Source organism: Neomonachus schauinslandi, chromosome 3 (genome assembly GCF_002201575.2).
Source record: "Neomonachus schauinslandi chromosome 3, ASM220157v2, whole genome shotgun sequence".
NCBI lineage: Eukaryota > Metazoa > Chordata > Mammalia > Carnivora > Phocidae > Neomonachus > Neomonachus schauinslandi.
Window position 1 is genome coordinate 99,102,384 of NC_058405.1, and position 21,288 is coordinate 99,123,671.

Sequence of the window (21,288 nt, forward strand, 5' to 3'; positions counted from 1 at the left end):
GAAGAGGAATAGTCCTGCCCATGCAGATTTCCTTGGGGCTCTCAAATATCACCTGGACAGTTTCTGACAGCTGAGGATCCAAGTGGCTGAAAAGTTGGGGCTCATCTGGTCAAAAAATGTTAGAGCCTTTTCCTTGAGCTTGAAGTTAAAGGTAGGACCGGCCTAATGTGCCTTGAGCCAGAGCTAGCTCAATGCAGGAGAGACCATGAAGTGTGATCTACCAAGATCCTGGAGTCTGGAGACTTCCCTAACCCTTGGGTGGCCCTGAGAACTCACAAAATGAGAAAGTTGAGCTAAGTCATTTCTAGGGTCTAAAAATTTCGTGATCCTCAGTTTTTAAATGTCTCTGTTGAGGAGTGTGGGCAGCAGAGTAGGGTGATCTAAATTCAAGACAGAAGACCCCAGGAAGGACAGTGAAATCAGGGTGGAAAAATCCCACAGGGAAGGTAAGGGGAAGTTGGGCATAATTCTCATACAGTCACCTGATGTAGTGACTGGTTACACAGCCTGAAACGTGCTGGGGTTATGAACCTTGTCATGTTGACCCTTAGGTGATCCACCAGGCCATTCTCCCTCCCTTCTAGATCCTACTTAACAATGATCTATAAAGTTCTGATGTACATGTATGACTATCTCTTCCGGGGCTTGGTTGGATTTAATATGTCCTGTCAGTCAATGTTTGTGGCACCTTCAGGGCATGCGATGCGTTTTATTTCGTTTTGAATTTACAATAGTACAGTGTTCAGCTAGCTCATCCAGCGTGTTCATAGAATCCAAGGGCGGGAGGAAGAAAAAGAAAGAAATGGAATTCATTTATCGAGCGCCTACTGTATGCCAAGTGTACCTAAGTACTTTACATATGCTTTCTTTCATCTTCAAAATAGGCTCCTGAGGCAGCATTATGCTCATAGATAAAGAGGCTGAATTCAAATGGTTAAGTGACTTGTCCAAGGTCACAAAAACCAAGTGGTAGACTCAATGGCTACCTATAACACATTCTAGGAAGGAAACACATTCAGTTTCCTGTATGCACCTGCAAATGGGGGAGCCCCCAGTCGTCCCTCACTGGGCTTCACTGGTAGAGGGCCTCTGGTGCTTCGAGGCCCCTGGACTGCACCACTCTAGAGGATGCTTTGTCATATGAGTATTGACACACTATCCCCGACCTTGCTAGCATATTGCTTATGGCGGAGATTAACCTGTCTCCCTCGCTCCTTTCTCGCTTTGGGCTGCGGGACTGAAAGGTTGCTAAAAGTCCTCTCCGACAGAGTTGAGAGTTTGCAGACGGCCCCTGAGAAGCTGGGGCGTTCCGAATTGGCTGAGCGCTCTGCCTGGGAGGGCGGGGAGTTTGCCGAACGTCCCCGGCCAGAATCCCTGCCTTCAAGTGCCTCGAGCCAGAAGCGGGGAGAAGTTGGAGACGTTGGGTTGGGAGGTGTTGGGAGAAATTGCGGACAGACTCCCGCCCTGCTAGGCTGAGCCCCCGAGGAGCGTAGCTACCGCGTCCGGGCTGTGTGTGGACGCGCCGCGCGCGGCCCCGCCAGGGCTGGGAGTTTGCAGACCGTCCCTGCCGCGGCCCGCTCGGCGGCGGCCCTGCGGCTCCCGCGGCAGCCGCGGCGGCCCCGGGCGCGATCCAGCCCAGGTAGCCGCGCCGCAGGCTCGGGGCGCCGCGACCCCGTACCCCGCCTCGTCGTGGGCCCCGCGGGGACGGCGGCTGGCGGGCGCTCCCTGCTGCTACTGCTGCTGTTCAACAAGGAGGTGAGAGCCACTGGGTCGGGGCGATCGCGTCGGGCTCGCCATCCCCGTGGGGAGATGCACGCAGAGGGACTGCGGAGGGCGCGGGGAGCTGGGCGCCGGCGGGGAGAGCCTACACCGAGGGCGGTGCGGCCGGGGGCTTCCGCCTGCCGCCTGCGTGGGTGCCCTGGCTGCGGCCGCTCTGCGGGACCCGGGAGTGCAGCGGGGGACGCGCCTTGAAGCGCCCACCTGCCTGGGGCAGCCCTCCCGAAGAGAAACAGCAGGCCCCCAGGGCCCTTGGGGAAGAGGCTTGTGGGCTTTTTAAGGGACTGTCCAGAGGAGGCTTTGGTGGCGCGGGCTGGGGATGGCAGATGGGCGCTCGGACCGCGGAGGAGCCTGGTGGGGTCACGCTGCGGCTGTGGGCCGGGCTGGGGTCTCCGGGACCGGGGCGCGCAGGGCGGGCTCAGCCAACGGCCGGTGGGGAGGAAGAAGAAGGGAGGCTGGCCCGAGGCCCAGAAGAGGAGGGATGCGACGGACCGACGCTCGGGGCTGGGGTACCAGGGAAGCCCGGGGGAACCCCCTAATCCCTTGGGGCCGGTCGCCCGCCCGCGACCCCGTCAGGGCGCTCCGCGAGGCTGCCCGGCCGGAGAGGCTGCGGGGAGCGCAGAGCCCACACCCGCGCACACACTCCCCGAGAGCATGCTCAGTGCGGCCCTGGGAACTTCCTGCCGAGTAGCGAGCCGCCCCGGCCCCTGTGGGCCCCCCTCCGGGTCCACGGCGTGCTAAGTTGGGGGCGAGCGAGCGCGCGGGTGGGGGGACGCGGCGCCCGCCTGTCGCCCTTTCGTGCCCCTGGCCCCTGCTTCGCTTTTGCTCAGATCCCAGCGCTGCTCGCGCCAACCGCCTCCGCGGCTGGGAACGGGGGTGTGGATGTCATCCCCCGCTCCCTGAGGCCAGGTCCGAGGCCGGGAGGCCAGAGGCCTGGCGGTGCGGCCGCTGGCCTGGTGGACTCGCTCTCTGTGCACTCGCCGAGCGCACGGACCCCGCGCCGGGAGCAGACTGGGTGGAAGGGGGTGTGTGAGCCGGGGACGTTCGCGCACACACTTGCTGTCACACACAAAGCCGTGGTTTCGTAGCTACCGCGCGGGAGAGGGAAGAGGTGGCGCTTGCATTGTCCAGCCTCGTTCGGAGCGCCAGCGGGGTGCTCAGCTCGAAGCAGGCGATGCTTACGTTTTCAGAGATGCCGGGGTCGAGGTCTAGGGCCCGGTGCTCCCGACACTGATTGCCAAGCCCGGCGCGGGGCGGACACTGTTGTGAACACCCGGCTCTGGCAGCCCAGTTAGGGAAGGTTGGGCACTTACGGAGCTGTGAAGTTGGGGAGGGGAAAGCTGAGGTGTGTATGGGGTTCGGGTGGAATGGCAACAGTGCACCTGGAAACACTCAGATTCGAGTAGTAGCGGCAGGATCTCATTGTAAAGAGAGGCAAGTGGGAAGTCGGTGTCCCCGCCTGTGTTCATTGTCAGGACCTGAGGGACTTGGTTGGATTTTAGTCCGAGAGCACCTCCCCCCACAAACCACCACCATGTTAGCAACTCTATCACCCGTATCTTGAGCCTTGACGCAGGATCAGAACTGCCTTGTTTTTAATTCAAGAAATCAAAAAACAGTTTTTCCTGATAGGCAAACCCATCACAGATCTGTCTTGATAAATGATTTTCACCACCACCCCCCACTTGCTTCTTCCCTACAAATTCTTTTTATTGTTATTGTTCAAGGCTGAGATAAGCGCCCTTAACTTTGGCACTGCTAGGATTAGAGCGAAGCTCTATTTTCTAGAGGCTTTTGTAGTTTTCTCCAGTTACCAGCTTGCTGTCCGGGTAGTCAGAGTGAAGTGGAGAGGTCCTGAAAAACGGAGTGATAGAGGAGGGGGAAGAAGGTGCCATTTTTGCCCCTTTTAGGAGCTGGGACAAGAGGAGAAGGGAGCTCCTCTGCCTGACACTTGACTCTGGCAGAACTGGGTGGCTGGACTTCAGGTTTAGGCTCTTCCTCTGGTCTTCACCTTTGTTCCAACTTGCCTGGGTTTGAGACACTTAGGCCTGGAGTCAGTAGGAGAAAGGAGTCTGCATTCCTGGTTTGGAGCTTTGCGGGGTTTGCATCTACACCAGGCAGCTGCTGGTTGGGTTGGTGTTTAGGCGGACAGGGATGGCATGAGCGCTGGGGGCTCTGCCCAGATCTGCCAATGGCATCTGTGCACCCCAGCCCCGCTGCCAAAGCAGCTCATGGGCTTTTTGATCTCAGCAGCGCACATTTCAAGTGCTTTGTGTTTGAGGTGTGAATACAGTACATATATATATTCACACATATGTGTGTGTATATACGTTTTTATAAAGAAGTATGTGCATATGCAATGTTCTTCAGTAGCATCTTGGAGCTGGAAGGGACCTCAGGAGATCATAGGAATTCAAATTTTCTCCCTTCCCATTCAGTTTTCTCTGTTTAAAAATAACTAAAGCAGCCTTCTGCCCAGCTGGCCTCCAAAAGCATGGAAATGCCAGAGTCCCCTGTGATTCTAGCGGGGTGGGGGCTTTGGCTCCTCCCCCGAGAAGTGTAGCTCCTCAGGATCCCTAATAGATGTCAGTCATTTAACACCACCTTTCCAAATGCTCCCTGTGGCTTGGGATCTAAGTCACTGCAGTGTCACCCTCAGATTGATTTTAGCAGGGGACAGACAGTGTCCAGTGTGCCCGGCCGAGATGTCCAGAAAACTGCGTGGAGCAGTGATCGTGAGACTTGCGTTGGGAAGTTCATGTCCTTTCTCACTCTGTGGTCATCCAGGCAGGTGGTTGCCCTGCTCCTTCCCAAGAGATGTAAAAAGCAGTGCGGACTCATTTTATTCCCTCTTCCTTGTGTGTCTTGGCCTCCTGGCTCTAGAAAGGTGGGGTGGTGGGGGGGGTGAGGGGCTTCCTGTGTGGATATTATTATAGGAAATCCCAGGAAAGCACATACTGTCAGGAGCTTTGTCTCTGGGGGTTTGTTGTGTATGTCAAAGTTTGAGAAAGGGTCCTTGTGTCAGGTGAAAACTGAGAGTTTTGGCTGACGGAAGATGTATGTGTTCCAGAATCTAGGAACAGTTGAGAGGTTTGGGTCACAAATAAATTCGATGCTTGTCAGTGCAAGTTTTACTGGTCTGCCTTTAAAGTTCATAAGTGGCTTTGAAGTATAGAGTCACTCTTAAGAACCAGAAGACGGTTGTACTTTTTAATGTGTTGGAAATTGAGTAGCGAGCTCCCCAACCCTTCTTGAAGTTTCTAATCTAGGTCTTGTCCCTATTCTATATGGCATCTTGTTTTAACATCAAGAATCGGAGCACCATGTGACCTCTGCCTGCTGCAGGTGTGTTCATTGAGTGAGTTTGTCCTGCAGCGCCATGAGCCATGCCCTGTGCTGGGGCTGAGGATAAAGATGTCCTTCTTCAAAATTACCTTTTGAACTTTTAATTTATCTGACCTTCTCTTTCTGTGTGTTAATGCAAACTAATAGTTCTTGGAAGGTAGCCAAGGTGGGTCCCAGGAGCCTTAGTACTTTAACTATGTTCTCTCAGCTGGAAGCGTGGGGACTTGAGCTCCGTTTGCTTCTGTGGGCCGTTTTATTTATTTGTTTGCTTTTTCACTGCTACAATTAAATTCATGTTTTCCTGACTTTATCACATCTGGAAAGCTGTATGTGTGCATGAGAGGGGTTGGAAGGATCGCTTTAGTTCTTCAAACTCCCAGAGCTCTCTTATCCGAATACATGACCTTCTGGAAAGAGAACAGGAGCCTTCCTTTCAAGGCCGTTTGTCCAGCCTGAAAAATCAGCACAGGCAAGGGGGATAAGCTGCTATGGCCGGGTTTGGTGGAGTTCTCCCTGTAAACTGCCCCCCTTCCCCCCCTCCCCTGCCATGCTTTTGTTGAGGCCTGCCGGACCTTGGCCCCAGCTGGGGTGGTTCTCAAGGATGGCTGAGGAGTGTTTCTCCATCCTGTTGCCCATGCACTTAGGAGTGAGGTGTATTCAAGTACTTTATTACTTGTAAGAGTTAAATACTGGTGTTTGCATTTGATTTACTAAAAAAAGAAAAAGTCGGCCCTTTAAGGTTACCCCTAGAATAGATTAACAGCCTCACTTTTGCATCCCTCTGTGATTTTTTGTGGCTGGCCCTGGAGGGAATGTGTGCCGCCCACCCACTCCTGTCTCAGCTGCACTCCTTAGTGGTGTCGTTCTGAGCACAGAGGGCTTATAAGTCCTGTCACACTGGTAAGATGCTTTTCCTAAGTATCCTACACAGAACAGTCTTCCACGGTAATAGTGTTGGATCTCTTTCGTGTCTCAGTCCACTCATGGGTGTGTGTTGTGTTGGTGATCGTCACAGATATTACGTGTCCTTGTGGAGAAATGTCAAGAGGTGGGCAGGACCATAGAGATGGGATGAAAAAATTTACCTTCTGTAATTGACCTGATTGCATATGTTTCTTTCCTCTTTCCTTTACTACTCCCTACAATGATAAGGTGGGCACTGTTGTCATTCCCAGTTTATATATTGGGACATGAGACGTTTGTGAGGTTGTGAAACCTGGCTGTGGTCACACACAGCTAGCAAGTGACAGGGTGAGGATTTGAACGCGGGTGGGCTAGGTCCAGAGTCCATATTAGCTGGACTATGCTTAGTTAAGGCTAGCAACCTCATCCTGAGCTGTCAGCACTTTCTTTCCAACCAAAGCCAAGAGGAGCCTTAGACGTTCAGGAGTTGGAAAGCAGCTCGGGGAGATCCTTCTGGATTTCTTCTCTTTCTAGCCAAGGGCATCGCGGTGTAGAGAGCGAGAAGGGCTTACTTGAAGTCTCATCAGCCAGTGGGCAGCAGTGACAAAGCTGGGTTTCAGTTCTGACCCTTGGTCCCACAGGAACAATTGATAACAACTGATAACAGTTGTGTGCCTCCTTTGTTTGTAGAAATGATTCAGGAAGCAAATGCGCTGGTCATTTGGCATCTGCCCCTCCCCCTCCTAGAACCTCCCTGTGCCTGTGAGCTCATATCCAACTTCACCTTAGAATCTGGTGGGGAGCAGGTGGTTTGTCTAGATCTTTTCACCATCCCCAAATGGGAGAATCTGAGCAACTTAAATTATGCCTTTAAGTGACATGTCCCCTTCTTCATGTCCTTAAGTTTGACATCTTAAGAATACAGTCTGGGATGGATTTTACATTCACTCTTTTTTTTTTTTTTTAAGATTTTATTATTTTTATTTTTATTTATTTGACAGAGAGAGAGACAGCGAGAGAGGGAACACAAGCAGGGGGAGTGGGAGAGGGAGAAGCAGGCTTCCCACTGAGCAGGGAGCCTGACATGGGACTCGATCCCAGGACCCTGGGATCATGACCTGAGCCAAAGGCAGACGCTTAACAGACTGAGCCACCCAGGTGCCTCCGCATTTCACTCTTATGTTCTCTCCCTGCTTCTCTTTGTGTGTGTGCGTGTGTGTGTGTGTATGTGTGTGTCTTAGGGCTCAGCATTGATTTCAACTCTACAGGAGCATGGGGTAGGCAAGAGGTGACCTGGCAGGGGCCTCAGGGCTATTTCTTAACAGTTCCAATAAAGAGCCAGTGAGGACATTCCCACAGTGTCTGTGGAATCCTGGAAAGACTGCTGAGGCCTTGGAAAATATTCCTCTGACCACTGGGATCACCGTACTTCGTGGAGTCTTCCAGTTGGCTGTGACAGCAAGCACCATTTCCCTTCATTTTACTCCTTCCATGTGACCAGGATTACACGGGGCAAACCAGGACCCCTGCCTATTCCTGATTCTGAACATTTCTGGTTAACAAATAGTCCCTAGCTGCTCAAGGAGTTTAAAGTCTAGTTCTGGTCAGGGCCCACATGGAAGAGTTCAGTTCAGTTGGGAGGCAGTATGCAAATGAAGAACACATTAATGCAGCCCATGTGACCACTTTGGGCCTCAGTTCTTATGTTGAAAAGTAAGAGGGGATTGAATGAGCTCCAAAGTTCTGTTCAGTCCTGACGTTGTATAATCCTCTACATATGGCAAAGGAGGTGTGGAATAAAGAAAGAAAATTCCCTTACTGAATAAAAAAGATTGAGGAAACACTCAAGTTGTTTTTGCTTTTGCTGGTAGACTCCCTTCAGTATACAGTTGAGATGTTTACCTAAGAAGAACCAACCCTTTATTATCACTCTTCTTTAGGGATGTTTATTTTTGTATATTTAGAAATAAAAAGCCTTGGTCCTTACTTCTCAGCCTAGAAATAACCTGTTTCCCCTAGTGAAGCTGTTTTTTTCCTTTGGGGAATTGAGATTCAAAGAGCAGAAGATGACCAGGCTCCCAGAGTTCTGTGGTTCTGTGGCACAGTGCCCTGGGGAAAGTGGCTAAGGACTTACCCGGCCACAAGCTGGGCCAAATTCTGTGTACATACCTTCATTACAGCTTCCTGCGAAACAACTACATTCAAAGAACAGAGAGTTTGATATCAATCTCCCTGTAGCTGCTTTTTTTTTTTTCCTTAACCATCTGTTATTTTCAGTTCCGATTTTTTTTTATTTACTAGTGTTCATGCCAAGGAGTTTTCTAAATGACCGACTCTTTCTCTTACGCATCTTGGTTAGGAGAGGATTATCTCTACCTCATGCAAAGTATGATATTTCTGTGTCCCTTCAGTGCTTTTCTTTGTATTTCTTCTGTACTTCCATGGGATTTCCCTTGCCTCCTCTCTTCTAATTTTTCAGAGCCACCAGGGTTAGTGGCAGCACTAAGTGGGGATTTGGAGGGGAAGGGCCTCCAGAGGTGACATTTTGTGGATGATCATTCGTCATCCATTAGTTAGAATGTACAGATAGAATTCTCTCGGGTGAATGTTATCATTTTTCTTCTGTAGATTCACCATTCTTTATTTGCCTTTTTTTCTTTTCCCCTGGCCAATAAGCTTCAGAAAGGGCAAGTTTTTTTTCCTAGGTTGGTTTAAAAAAACAATACATCTTAGCCCACGGGCTTTTCAGAAAGGAGTATGGAACTGTAGAAGGCACACTGGAAGCTCCATTGCCTGGCACAGGGCCTGTGCACATGACCAGTCACATGATCAACGGTGCAGCCGGGCATCATGGGTAAACTGCCACCATGGCAGGCCAGCCTCTGCAGTCAGCTGGCTGTCTTCATGTAGGTCAATTCAGTGTTCTGTGAGTCCGGTTCCTCATGTGTCAAAGAGGCATCTCAGCTTCTCCTACATCTGTGGGATTCTTCTAGTGTGCCTTCTTGGCTAAGCTCAGCCTGCTTATCTAACTCCACTTCTTTAATCTGTCCTTCATAGGCTGAGGTGTTTTCCTAGCTTGGAGGGCCTGTTTGGTTGTGCTTGTTTACGGTTCTGTTGTTTAAATCCATCAGTGGACTTTTTGTAGACATTTTTTTCTCCCTTACTGTGAGCATAATTCATGGGCTTATGGACCCATTAAATCGGGACTCTGTGTGAAATAGGGTGTGTGTGTGTGTGTATGTGTGTCCGTCCATGTGTATATACCGATAGGGCATATTACCCTATTGTCATATTATCTACAAAAGGAAGTAGGAGTGATCAGATTGGAGCTGCAGATCTGGAGCAGCTATCAGTTAAAAGAAGTCTCTAGAAAGTTTGTGTGGAAACATTTTGTTAATATGGCTTTTCCCTAGCACATGCTTGTCAGAGCTATAGCTAGGACATCTTTGAAGATTGTATGGGTAATGATTTTATTGCACTTCCCTATAGACTGCAATAAAGCATTTTCTGAGTTGCTTATTCTATCATAATACATTTTCTCTAATTGCCCCTATAACCAGAATCAGATACAGCTTTCCATTTTTGATGCCATGCCTAGTTAGTGTTCTCCAAGTTCCAGTTTCTTCCTCCCACTCCAGTGGCTTCAAGAGAGACTTTTCGGTTCCCTTATTGTCAACCTTTAGTATAAAGATTACAAGATTATGCAGTCCTTCTGTTACTGCTGTAACAACTGCAAATTTAGTGGCTTAAGGCAATATAAATTTATTTTATAATTCTGTAGGTCAGAGATCCAACACAGGCCTCTGTGGCTAAGATCCAGTGTCTGCTCCTTCTGGAAGCTCTAGGGAAGAATCCAATTCCTCGCCTCTTTCAGCTTCTAGAGGCAGCCCACGTTCATAGGCTTGTGCCCCCTTCCTCCACCATCGAAACCAGTAATGCTGAGGTGAGTTCTTGTTCCTCTGCCATCAGCCTGGCTCCTTGACCACAGCTGGGAAAGTTTCTCTGATATTAAGGATCTGTGTGATCAGATTGGGCCCACCCGGATAATCCGGGATAATCTCCTCATCTCAAGGTCCTTAATGTAATCCTATGTGTCCTGTAAGGTAACATTCACAGGTTCCAGGGATTAGGACATGAACATCTCTGGGGCCATTTTTATGCCTCCCACAGTGCTCAAAACTCTGTAAAGAAATGTTTTTTTTAACTCTTTATGTAGAACCCCTCCTTTCTGTCAAGGAACTTTAGTGTCATAGGAAATTTGCTTATTTCCCTCATCTTTTTTGACTATATTAAAATGGACTGTTTGTAAAACCCAGTATTTAGGATTTGAGTTCTGCTGTGGTCAGACGTGGAGCTGTGCACATTTACGAGTTCAGGCTTGTGCGGTATCAGCAGTCCTCCTGCACTGAGGAAACCGAGGGGCAGAGGGGACTTGCCCAGGGTCATGAAGCCAGAAGTGTTGGAGCCAGGATGTGAAAGTGGATCTCACTGATTCCAAAGCCTGGGTTCTTTTCACTCTGCCTTTCTGCCTCCGAAGTGATAATGGAAAAACAAAATGAGAAACAGTAATGGGGAAATGTAAAATAATGTCAAATCTCTCTGCTTCTGCCAAGGTGATGACAAACAGTAAATATTGCCTGTGGTAGATTGATTGCGCTAATGGCCCCAGTTAATGGCCTCCATGTATCTACACTTCTTGCCTTATAACTCTGTAGTCCCCCTTCCTTCCCTCCCCCACCACTGGGATTGGCCATGTGATGCTTTGGCTAGTGGGACGTTAGCAAACGTCCTGTAAACAGAGTTTAAAAGAGCCTGCGTGTTTCTGAGTGCCTTTTACACAGTTGGGCTTGCTGTCTCAGATCCCTGCCACCGCTGTGAGAACATGCCCAGGCTAGCCGGATGGAGAGTTCTGAGAGACACATGGGGATGAGCCAAGTGGTGTCAGCCGAGGCTACCCTAGACCAGCCAGCCCGCAGCTGAACTGTTGGGTGCTCCAGGTCTCCTGAGCATGTCTTGCAAGATCAGTTAAGCCTGTCCTAGATCACCAGAGCCACCCAGCTAACCCATAGAGTTGTAGAAATAATCGATGGTTGTTTTAAGCCACTGAGTTCTGGGGAAGTTTGTTATACAGCAGCTGCTAACTGATACACACCTCATATCAGGTGTTTGAATAGCATCAGAAGTATTTTTAGAGTCCTTTTGAAGATCATTTTGGACTGCTCATAACTAGTTAATATTCTTTGGAAAAATTTAATACATTTTAAAATATTCTTTTAAGGTTATACTTTAGGCTCAAGAACTTGCCCATGGTATCTATCCTTTTTTTTTAAATTTTTTATTGTTATGTTAATCACCATACATTACATCATTAGTTTTTGATGTAGTGTTCCGTGATTCATTGTTTGTGTATAACACCCAGTGCTCCATGCAGAACGTGCCCTCTTTAATACCCATCACCAGGCTAACCCATCCTCCCCCCCCACCCCAGAACCCTCAGTTTGTTTTTCAGAGTCCATCGGCTCTCATGGTTCGTCTCCCCGTCCGATTTCCCCCCCTTCATTCTTCCCCTCCTGCTATCTTCTTCTTCTTCTTCTTTTTCTTTTAACATATAATGTATTATTTGCTTCAGAGGTACAGGTCTGTGATTCAACAGTCTTGCACACTTCACAGCGCTCACCATAGCACATACCCTCCCCAATGTCTATCACCCAGCCACCCCCTCCCACCCCCCACCACTCCAGCAACCCTCAGTTTGTTTCCTGAGATTAAGAATTCCTCATATCAGTGAGGTCATATGATACATGTCTTTCTCTGATTGACTTATTTCGCTCAGCATAACACCCTCCAGTTCCATCCACGTCGGTATCTATCCTTTTATCTTCCTTTTTTTTTTTTTTTAACATGAATGTCTTTTAGATTCTTATCAGTTTAAGTCCAAAGCAGACTTGCTTTTCCTCCTCAAACTATTTATTTCTAGCACACTGGCTTTGGCCCCCAGTGTACAGTAAGAAATGCATATTAACTCCTAACTCATATATCCATGTATATAACAGCAAGAAGAGTTTCAAGACACAGTATCTACCCGTCTGCTTCTGATGCCCTCAGATGCTTTCTGTTCTATTTCGTGGACTTAAAAAATGCTGATCAGGAGTCAGCACTCCTGCTGCTGATTTTATAAAGTTTTATAAGAACCCAGCTACTCCTGTTTGCTCATGTATTGTTTATGGCAGCTTTCAAGCCCCAGTGGCAGAGTTGAGTAGTTGTGACAGAGATTATCTGGCCTGCAGAGCCTGAAGTATTTACTACCTGGCTCTTGAAGAAGTTTTCTGACCCTTGCACTGAACTGATTTTATAACCCATCAGTTAGTTGCAACCCCCCCATTTTAGAAGACACCGTTCAAGTGACCTTTAGCTCTCCTGATATTCTTCTGGAAATTACACTAAACAAATCTGTCACATGTGAACTACCCCTTTTCCTGTGTCATACTCAGAATCTCTCCTCTGTTTACTTAGATTCAACAATTACTGTTTTTGGGATTTAACATTATACCTGACTGGCTTATATAGGACACTTTTGGAACATTTCTAAAATGTTTCATTTTTAAGTAATATTATGTGCCCCCCCTTTTCTAATTTAAATGAGGCTTTCTTGTGGAAACTAGCTGGAATTAAAATGGACACAGATTCCAGTCAAGTGCTAGTTATTTATTCATTAGATTGCAGCAGTGCCTTTTTTTTTTTGGTGTGATATAATGGAGTCCATTAGTGGAAGTGGGAGAGAAACAGAGGTAGCTTCTTTTTACCACACCTTTCTGGCAGTTTGTCCTTATTGCCACATTTCTGAATTAGGGTGGTATTATTCCTGAGCATAATAAAATTTAAACACATTAAATCATGGATTTTGGGTGTTAGAAAGACTTTGGAAAAAATTATTTTTTTCATTCAGACCTAGTTAGGTCCTTAAAGACCAAATTTTTCTGACACCTAAATTTTCCAAACCTGTCAAGTAGGGACAACAATGTTATTTATGTCGTATGGCTGATGAGATTGATGAAAGGGAGCTGAGGCAGAAAAGGCTTCGGAAGGATCTGAATGCATCTTTCTAAAATCTGAAATACCAGGTGAAGAATGGTCACTGGCTCATTTATTTATTGGCAGTGAGAAAGAAATCAAAATAAATGAGCTTCAAATACAGCATGAAGAGTTTAGATAAGATCTGAGAAATGTCCCCTAATAAAGGTGGTTTCTTTGACATTAGAATAGATTCTTTTGAGTATTTGTTTTTATTTATCTGAGAGAGAGTGCTCGCAAGCAGGGGGAGGTGCAGAGGAAGAGGGAGAAGCAGACTCCCCACTGAGTGTGGAGCCCTATGCTGGCCTGGTCCCAGGACCCTGAGCCAAAGTTAGACGCTCACCTGACTGAGCTACCCAGGCACCCCGTGAGTATTTTTTATCTTAGCTGCCTCCCTTATTTCAGGCAGGTGGTTGGACTCTTCTGAGTGCTAGCAACAGAGACCTGATAGAGCTTGTTTCAACAGAAGTGGATAATTCATGTTAGGGCTCCAGGAGCGTGGAGCCTCCTGCAGCCTGGGATCTTGAGGCTCTGGGAACCCTAGGAATCTCCTTTGCTTCCTCTTTGAGTCCATCTGCCTGGTTAGTTAATTCTCCCCTTGCTTGTGCTTCTTTTTGTCCCAAAGGCAGGACTGTGGGTAACACTAGCTACTGGGGAAGTCACCCAGCAAGACTAATCTTTCTTGTAACACAAATTCCAGTTTCCTGGGGAGTATCTCCTCAGTGGCCCAGCTTGACATCACCCAGAGGTGGACAGCGCTAGGAATTACAATGGGATTTTGGCTAGCTCCAGGGAGTCTTACGGGGGCTTTTTAGAAATTTGTGGGGAAGTTTTGGTTGTTAATGATTGAGGAGTGCCACTAGCATTTATTGGTGGGGACCAGGGATGCTAACCATCTGTGATGGGTGGAACAGTCTTTTTTTTTTAAAAGATTTTATTTATTTATTTGAGAGAGAGAGATCGCATGCACGTGCACAAATGGGGGGAGGGACAGGGAGCCTGATGTGGGGGTGGATCCCAGGACCCTGGGATCATGGCCTGAGCCGAAGGCAGACGCTTAACCAACTGAGCCACTCAGGAGCCCCTGGAACAGTCTTACACTCCGAAATGTATCCCATGTCCCACTATGAGACAATCATGGACAACAAAACCTGTTTACTGTCTGAACCTAGAGGCCCTATCTTATACATAAACAAAGAACATTTTGTATGTTTTAGGTAAGCATTGACTTTCTCAGCTGATGAAGAAAGATTGTGCTTTGTTTCATTGGGAAATGTACCAAGAGATGTTTCCCATTTGAAAATCACACCACCCCTGGCATCACCATGTCACCCGTGCCAGTCCTCATTTGTAGCCGACCCATTTTTGGATTTTACATTAAAACACAAGCAACTAATGACCCCATTATGCCTTCTAGATCTGTCTCGGCCAACTAATTGCATATTGAAATACCTGTTAGGTTTGTTTTCCTTTTCATTTATATTACTCTTAGGGCAACAAATATGTATGTTTGAAATTGTGTTTAGGAGGGTTATCTAAGAAGTTGATTGGAGATAGTAAAGGGGTATTAGAAGTTTGCTATAAGCTGGGAGCTTCAGGGCTGATAGAGGTTAGAACACTGCACTGGGAAAAGTGATTTGTTGTTTTTTTTTTTTTTTTAAAGGTTTTATTTATTTATTTGACAGAGAGAGACACAGCGAGAGAGGGAACACAAGCAGGGGGAGTGGGAGAGGGAGAAGCAGGCTCCCCATGGAGAAGGGAGCCCGAAGCAGGGCTCGATCCCAGGACCCTGGGATCATGACCTGAGCCAAAGGCAGATGCTTAACGACTGAGCCACCCAGGCGCCCCTGGGAAAGTGATTTGTAAAGTCATTTTTTTCTTCTAGCGTAGTGATTCAACTGAATTAAATATTCTTAACACTGACCATTTAGGAAATAAAAAAACTGTGTCTCATACATTTTGTGCAGCTGACTGTGAAAAAAGGAATAGACATGTTGGCCCCATACTGCTCCTCCGTGTGGATGGTGGGCTCTCCATGGTGCACACTGCCTACCCTCCCGTCTATGTGGTTTCTGGCTCCTGCTGGGCCAGGGCTCCGTTGTGGGTCTCCTCATCATTCTCGCCTATGGAAGAGCCATAGGTGTAGGGAATTAAATCAGATTATCACATGAGTTTCAAATGAACTACTGCAGACCACTCCGTCAGGCTTAAAGCTCAGGCTGTGAGCTTGCATGGGAAAATACTACACCTTGATTTTCACTAACCTCTAACCCAAATTGAGCAATCCTTAGCTTTTGAATATTGGTCATAAATCACAGTATTATTATGATTGTCTGTGACTTTGTCACCAGTAGAAATCCAGTATTTTCATCTCACATTATAGATGTCTGACAGATATCTTGAAATATCAATACTTTAAAATTATGGTGGTTATTACACCTGCTGCTAGATAGTGTTATTTAATGCGTTAATAAACAAGCATATGTGTTATTATATCACAATTTAAAGAATATTTTGGTGACTGTATTTAAATATCATTGACTTCATCCGTAATCCTGTGTATTTCATTTTATGTCTTTAAAAAATCCCGAGAAGGGGTCTGTGGATGTCCCCAGTCTGCCAGGGGGTTGATGGTATAGAAATCATGGTGTAGAATGGTGGAGTGCCCACCCATCCCTGCCCTGTCTCTTCTGTTTGTTGGGAGTTGACCTTCTCCTAACATGGCCTTTCCCCAAGACTGCCAGATACGGGTGTGCAAGGGGTGTGGGTTTATCCCCAATTGGCTTATTTTCTTTTTAGACCGGAACTGGTCAAAGGATTGAGCTTGATTCACCCTCAGCTCATTCTTTTTTTTTTTTTTTTTTTTTTTTAAAGATTTTATTTATTTATTTGAGAGAGAGAATGAGATAGAGAGCATGAGAGGGGGGAGGGTCAGAGAGAGAAGCAGACTCCCCGCTGAGCAGGGAGCCCGACGACGTGGGACTCGATCCCGGGACTCCAGGATCATGACCTGAGCCGAAGGCAGTCGCTTAACCAACTGAGCCACCCAGGCGCCCTCAGCTCATTCTTTTATCGGGCATGAGGAGGCAGGTTTGTCAGAACATTCCTCCAGCAAGGCTGTATTGATCAGTACAAGGTGCATGATGAATGTAAAGGCAAAACATACTGATTATGTGAATCCTAAGCAGAAGTGTGATTTCTAGTTCAGTTTTTCAAGTGGAGAGAACCACGGACATTCCGCAAGACAATTCCCTATATACATCCCAACTTCTGTTTTCCTCTTTGTATACTTCAGAGTTACATAATCACAACCAACTCTAAGAAAGACTGCATTGCTTAAGAAATTTGTTGCACAAATGGCTGCCAGGGGTGTTCTTCCTTACCATCTGGCCTGTGGGGGAGGGGTATTTCCTAGAAGTTAGGGTTTGGGTGGAGGTAGACAGCCCCATAGGTGTCTGGTTGGCACCTTGCCACCCAGGGAGTCCAGCCTAGAGGTACAGTGGTACAGAAATCATAGTGTAGAATGGTAGAGTGCCCACCACTCTATCCAGCTATCACTGGATTTCTGGGAAGGACCCCAACCTTTCTCTGTTTCTGGAAACTTCTCTTAATAGACAATGGCTTTGCCACAGATGAGCCCACTGCACTGTTCCTTGCTGTCCTCCAGACACGGAGTCATTGTGCTGCCATGTGCCTCTTTTTCCTCTCACAGCTTCTAAATCTATATTTAGAGCATGAAAATGCTGAACATTTCCTTTCTAATTTTTTAGAAGTTGAGCATAGGGAGGGTTCTTCACGCATTCAACATTAATATCTTGGACAGCCATATTAAATAATCATGGGAATCATATTTTTTATTCTTTGTTTCAGAAAATATGCTGAAGATTGGAATTGAGTAGTTTCAAATTTTTAATCTTCATTTTTGTATGGGTTTAGTTACTGATCAAATTTTTCATGGAGTAAAAGCCACTCCCTTAAGGAAGTAGGAGCAGTCCCGTTACATGATATTGTCAGACGAAAGGGAACATACATGTACTTAACAAGCTTATTAATGAAGTGACAGCATCTCTCTTGCTCGCTCTTTGTGAAAGGGAACAGCGGAATTCTGTTGATCCTGAGCTACTGACTGTCCTTATAGATTTATGTGCAAGATTGTGGGTACCACTTGGCCTAATTTTTATTTTTAAGTTTTAAGTAAGTTTTTTATGCATAGCCTGTTTATTATTTTATTATTTTAAGTCCAATATAAGTAACATGCAGTGTTTACTATTAGTTTCAGGTGTATAATATAGTGATTCAACAATTGTGTACATTATACAGGGCTTACCACTATTAAGTATACTCTTAATCCCCTTTACCTATTTCACCCCTCCCCCACCCACCTCCCCTCTAGTAACCCATCAGTTTGCTCTCTATAGAGTCTGATTTTTGGTTTGTCTCTTTTTTTCTTCGTTTGTTTCTTAAATTCCACATATGAATGAAATCATGTGGTATTTGTCTTTCTCTGACTGAGTTGGTTCACTTTGCATTATACCCTCTTGATCCACCATTTGGCCTGATACTTAAAGTGAGATACCTCAGGTCCTTTTACCAAGGAAACTGTCCTATCATTGGATCCATAAGGCCAGGTGTTTTTTGGGAAAAGACTTGAGAAAGCAGGAAATTTACCAACTTCATTGGCTGAGGGGGTAGTGGTTTTATGCAGTTTGAAGGCTCTCTTACCTTTCTTCCCCATTCTGAGCCACATTTACTGGGTCTGTTTTTCATAGAGGTTTGGTGTGGAATGAATTTTGATCGTATCCTACCTCTGTGGAGAAAACAAACAGCATGCAGAAGATCTGGAGGATAAAAGTTTAAATATCCGTGAGTGATTCATCTCCTGGTCAGGTGGACAACAAAGTTAATGGTGCAGCTGCTAGACACAGATAGATCCCGTTACCATTCTATAGACCTTGTCACAATGAAAAGTGGAAAATACAGGTCCTCAAACTGACAAAGGTGAGGACCTCACATACAGGGTAACATTTTTTCCCTAAAGTCAACCTCGTAAGCACGTAGCTGGTGTTCAGGGGAATATGGGGCACTTCTGGGAACCAAGCCTGGAGCACATTGTCTAATTTCATGCTGATGACAGCCCTGTAAATTAGATTCCCTTGTTTTCATTGAACACACGTGAAACCGAGGTTTGGGGAAGTTAAGTGTCTTGTTTGCAGTGATTCACATAATCATAAGGTGCCCATATAATTTTATTATCCAAACTTGAACACTTTTGAGAGTAAAAGGGGATGCTGGTAATGATTATGCTGGGATAATAGGCTGCGATTTTACTATGGGCCCCTTGCTAATAAGGTGCAGATTGAGGGTTTAACTCAGGTCTCTGGTTCCAAAGCCTGTCTGTTCTCCATTAGATGTATTAGATTAGGCGGTCTCATCTCCAGCTGAATTGGTAAGGCACACCCTGAATAACCTTCTGAAGATGAGTTCTGCACTAGGTATAGAGCCAAAGAGAAATGCCTCTGAGGCTAGGTAAAAGTTCCTTTGGCAAGAGAAACATCTAGTAGGGATGTTCTTTCATATAAAAATGTAGAAAGGGTTTTTTTGGGGAAGGCAGATGGTTTTTCTCTTCCTAAGACGTGGTTTTCCATTATTCGTTGAAAAGAATGGGTCTGCTTTAGCATTTACAAGAAAGATAAAGTGAGGCTCATAAATCTCATATCCAGGGCAAACATCTTCATAGCCAGTAGCTGTTATGACACAGAGTGATAGAGTCGATTCTTCAGTAGTAGGGTGTGTAGATGAAGTTCACCAACCCTGTTCTTAGCACTCTGGCCACAACGATTATTATGAAGGCCGATTTGTGTGGTGTAATCATTACTGTGAGATGTTAAAATGAAATCCCTAGACCTGAGTAGATTGCACAGCCGACATTGGACACTCTGGCTTGTGAGAAGCTTCCGTGCCTCCGTGAGCCTCAGACACACACGTGTGAACACACTCAGCAGAGGTGCAGACACGAAGATAAATGAAGCCCAAGGTACTTAAAAACTGATCTTACAGCCCAGCCATGGAAAGTAATAAAGAACATCACATAGCTCTCCAGGATTTATTTGTTTCCTGTGTCATGTTCTCTTGCTGCCTTCGAGGCCCGTTGAGGTGTGAAAGCAAAAGTTTCCTAACAAAGCAATTCCGTAAACACCACGGCCTCTAAAAGTCCTGCTGGATTGCCATTCATCCTCAAGTCAGCAGCGCCAAAGAGTGACGTGCCGTTCAGAGGCACTGCTAGAGCAAGCAGGCAGATGGGTGAGAGTTACGTGTTTGGTTGGAAATTTGGGATCGGGCTTTCAATTGAGAGCTGTTACTTGGCCTTCCTTCTATACCCAGGTGCCTGGGCACTCTGCCTTCTGAAGCTTGGAACACCCCACAAAGACAGTCTCTGAGTGAGCAAAATGAAACTTTCTGGTGATGAAGTTGCCCGCCATAAGGAGTGACCAGTGGGACCTGGAGAGGGACTGGGGGTGGGGTGGGGTTCAAGGGTTGGCACCTGCTCGTGTGATTTGGTTAAGCTGCTCCCTGAGGAATGCAGTGATCTCTGGTTGGCTTCCCAACATCCAGACTGTAAGAACCATAGGCCATAAGACAGAAAAAGAAAACAGGGTTGGAGGCAAAACGTGGGAAGGGGAAGCAGGGGGGTAAATGCAGGGGCCTAGGTAGCAAGCGGCAGCCTTTCTGCTGTGGAAAAGGATAGACCATGGAAGATGCAGAACAGCTGTGCTGGCTTGGGTACCAAGGGTCCTCTTGGAAGGGGGCAGGAAATACCAGCTGGGAAGTCAGGTCTGGGGGCTTGTGCTTTCCCTGCCACTAACTAGCTTCGTGAGCCCCTGTCTCTTTTGCCAAAGTGAGCGAGTTTACTGAGGATGTATATGTCAGGCGTAGGTATACACAGGTGAACGCAACAGCTGACCTTTCCTCTGGGGTGGGGACCTGTCATAGACACTCCCACTGTTCCAGTGTTAATGGGGACAGCTAACTCTTACAAGTGTTCATTACGTGCCAGGGAGTTATGGATACTTCCCATTGATTTATATCTATTGGTTCTTTTAATCCTCCCAACAAACCTGTGAAGTAGGTGCGACTGTCCTAGTTTTGGAGATGAAGAAACAGGCACAGAGAAGTGATGTCATTGTCCCAGGTTGGACAGCTAACAGCGTAACTAGGATTTGAACCCAGGGAGCCTGGCTCTAGAGCCCACATTGTGCCGTGCTTGTGAGGGGTAGGGGCGTGTGTGTGTGTGTGTGTGTGTGTGTGTGTGTGTGTGTGTAGGGGGCTGTCGCACCTTCTTGTTGCCTCCATTGCTGGCCTGTCAGCTGCTGGAAGGCAGCACCCGTGTTCGTCTTGTTGACGTGTATTCCTAGCGCTTGGCCCCGTGTAGGCTCTGGGGCATTTTTGTTGAATGGGTGGGTGGATGGGTGGGTAGATGGATGGATGAGATAAATGGGGTCCTCAGGGAGCTTATAATCTAAAGAGGAAGACAGATCCATAAACACCTAATGGTGGTCACTGCCAGGCAGGAAGGTACCTAGTCTAATCTGGGGCATGAGCCTTGAAAGAGGTGCGGCATTTGGGAGAATCAGGGGGGCAGGCGTGCCGAGCAGAGAGGTTATGTGGGGTAACTCCAGCGTTGCCTCAGCGGTCAGCTATTCCCGGAGCACAGAGGGCAAGGCAGGGGCTGCTGGAGATGGGGCTGGGTCAGGAACCCTTTCCCCGGGGAAGGCGATGGGGCTTGCTCCTGAGAACTGTGGAGAGCTCCTGAGAGGCTTTGAGCAAGGGAGGGACACGGGCAACTGGATTTCAGATGGGGTGTTCCGGCTGCCCTGTGAAGGGTGGAAGGAACAGGAAGGAGGTTGGGGCAGGGGAGAAGCTACTGCAGTGGTCCCAGTAAGCGATCATGGGAACTTGAAGTGGAGGTGGGGGGGAAGGGGGGCTGAGAGGAGTGACGGGGGGGTGACCCTTCACTCTGGACATGTTGCATTCTAGGCAACGTCCGGCTACTGCTGTGCTCTGTGGGGTCTGCCACAGCAGTGCAAACCTGGCCGAAGTCCAGGAGGCTAAGGACCGGGGTCACTGTGGGTTCAGGCATTAAAGAATGAGAGAAAGAGCCAGCCAGGAAGGGTGTTTTGAAGGTAGAGGCAGGGG

At 47.3% G+C, this 21,288-nt stretch overlaps 1 protein-coding gene across 1 annotated transcript in view; it reads left to right on the forward strand.

The window, feature by feature from the left end:
* Nucleotides 1–1,650: 1,650 nt before the first annotated feature.
* Nucleotides 1,651–21,288, forward strand: part of MGAT5 (alpha-1,6-mannosylglycoprotein 6-beta-N-acetylglucosaminyltransferase) — a 328,495-nt gene continuing 308,857 nt past the window's right edge. The window contains exon 1 of the mRNA XM_021695798.1: nucleotides 1,651–1,755. The gene's annotated coding sequence lies outside the window, so the exon portion shown is untranslated. The remainder of the gene's footprint in view (nucleotides 1,756–21,288) is intronic.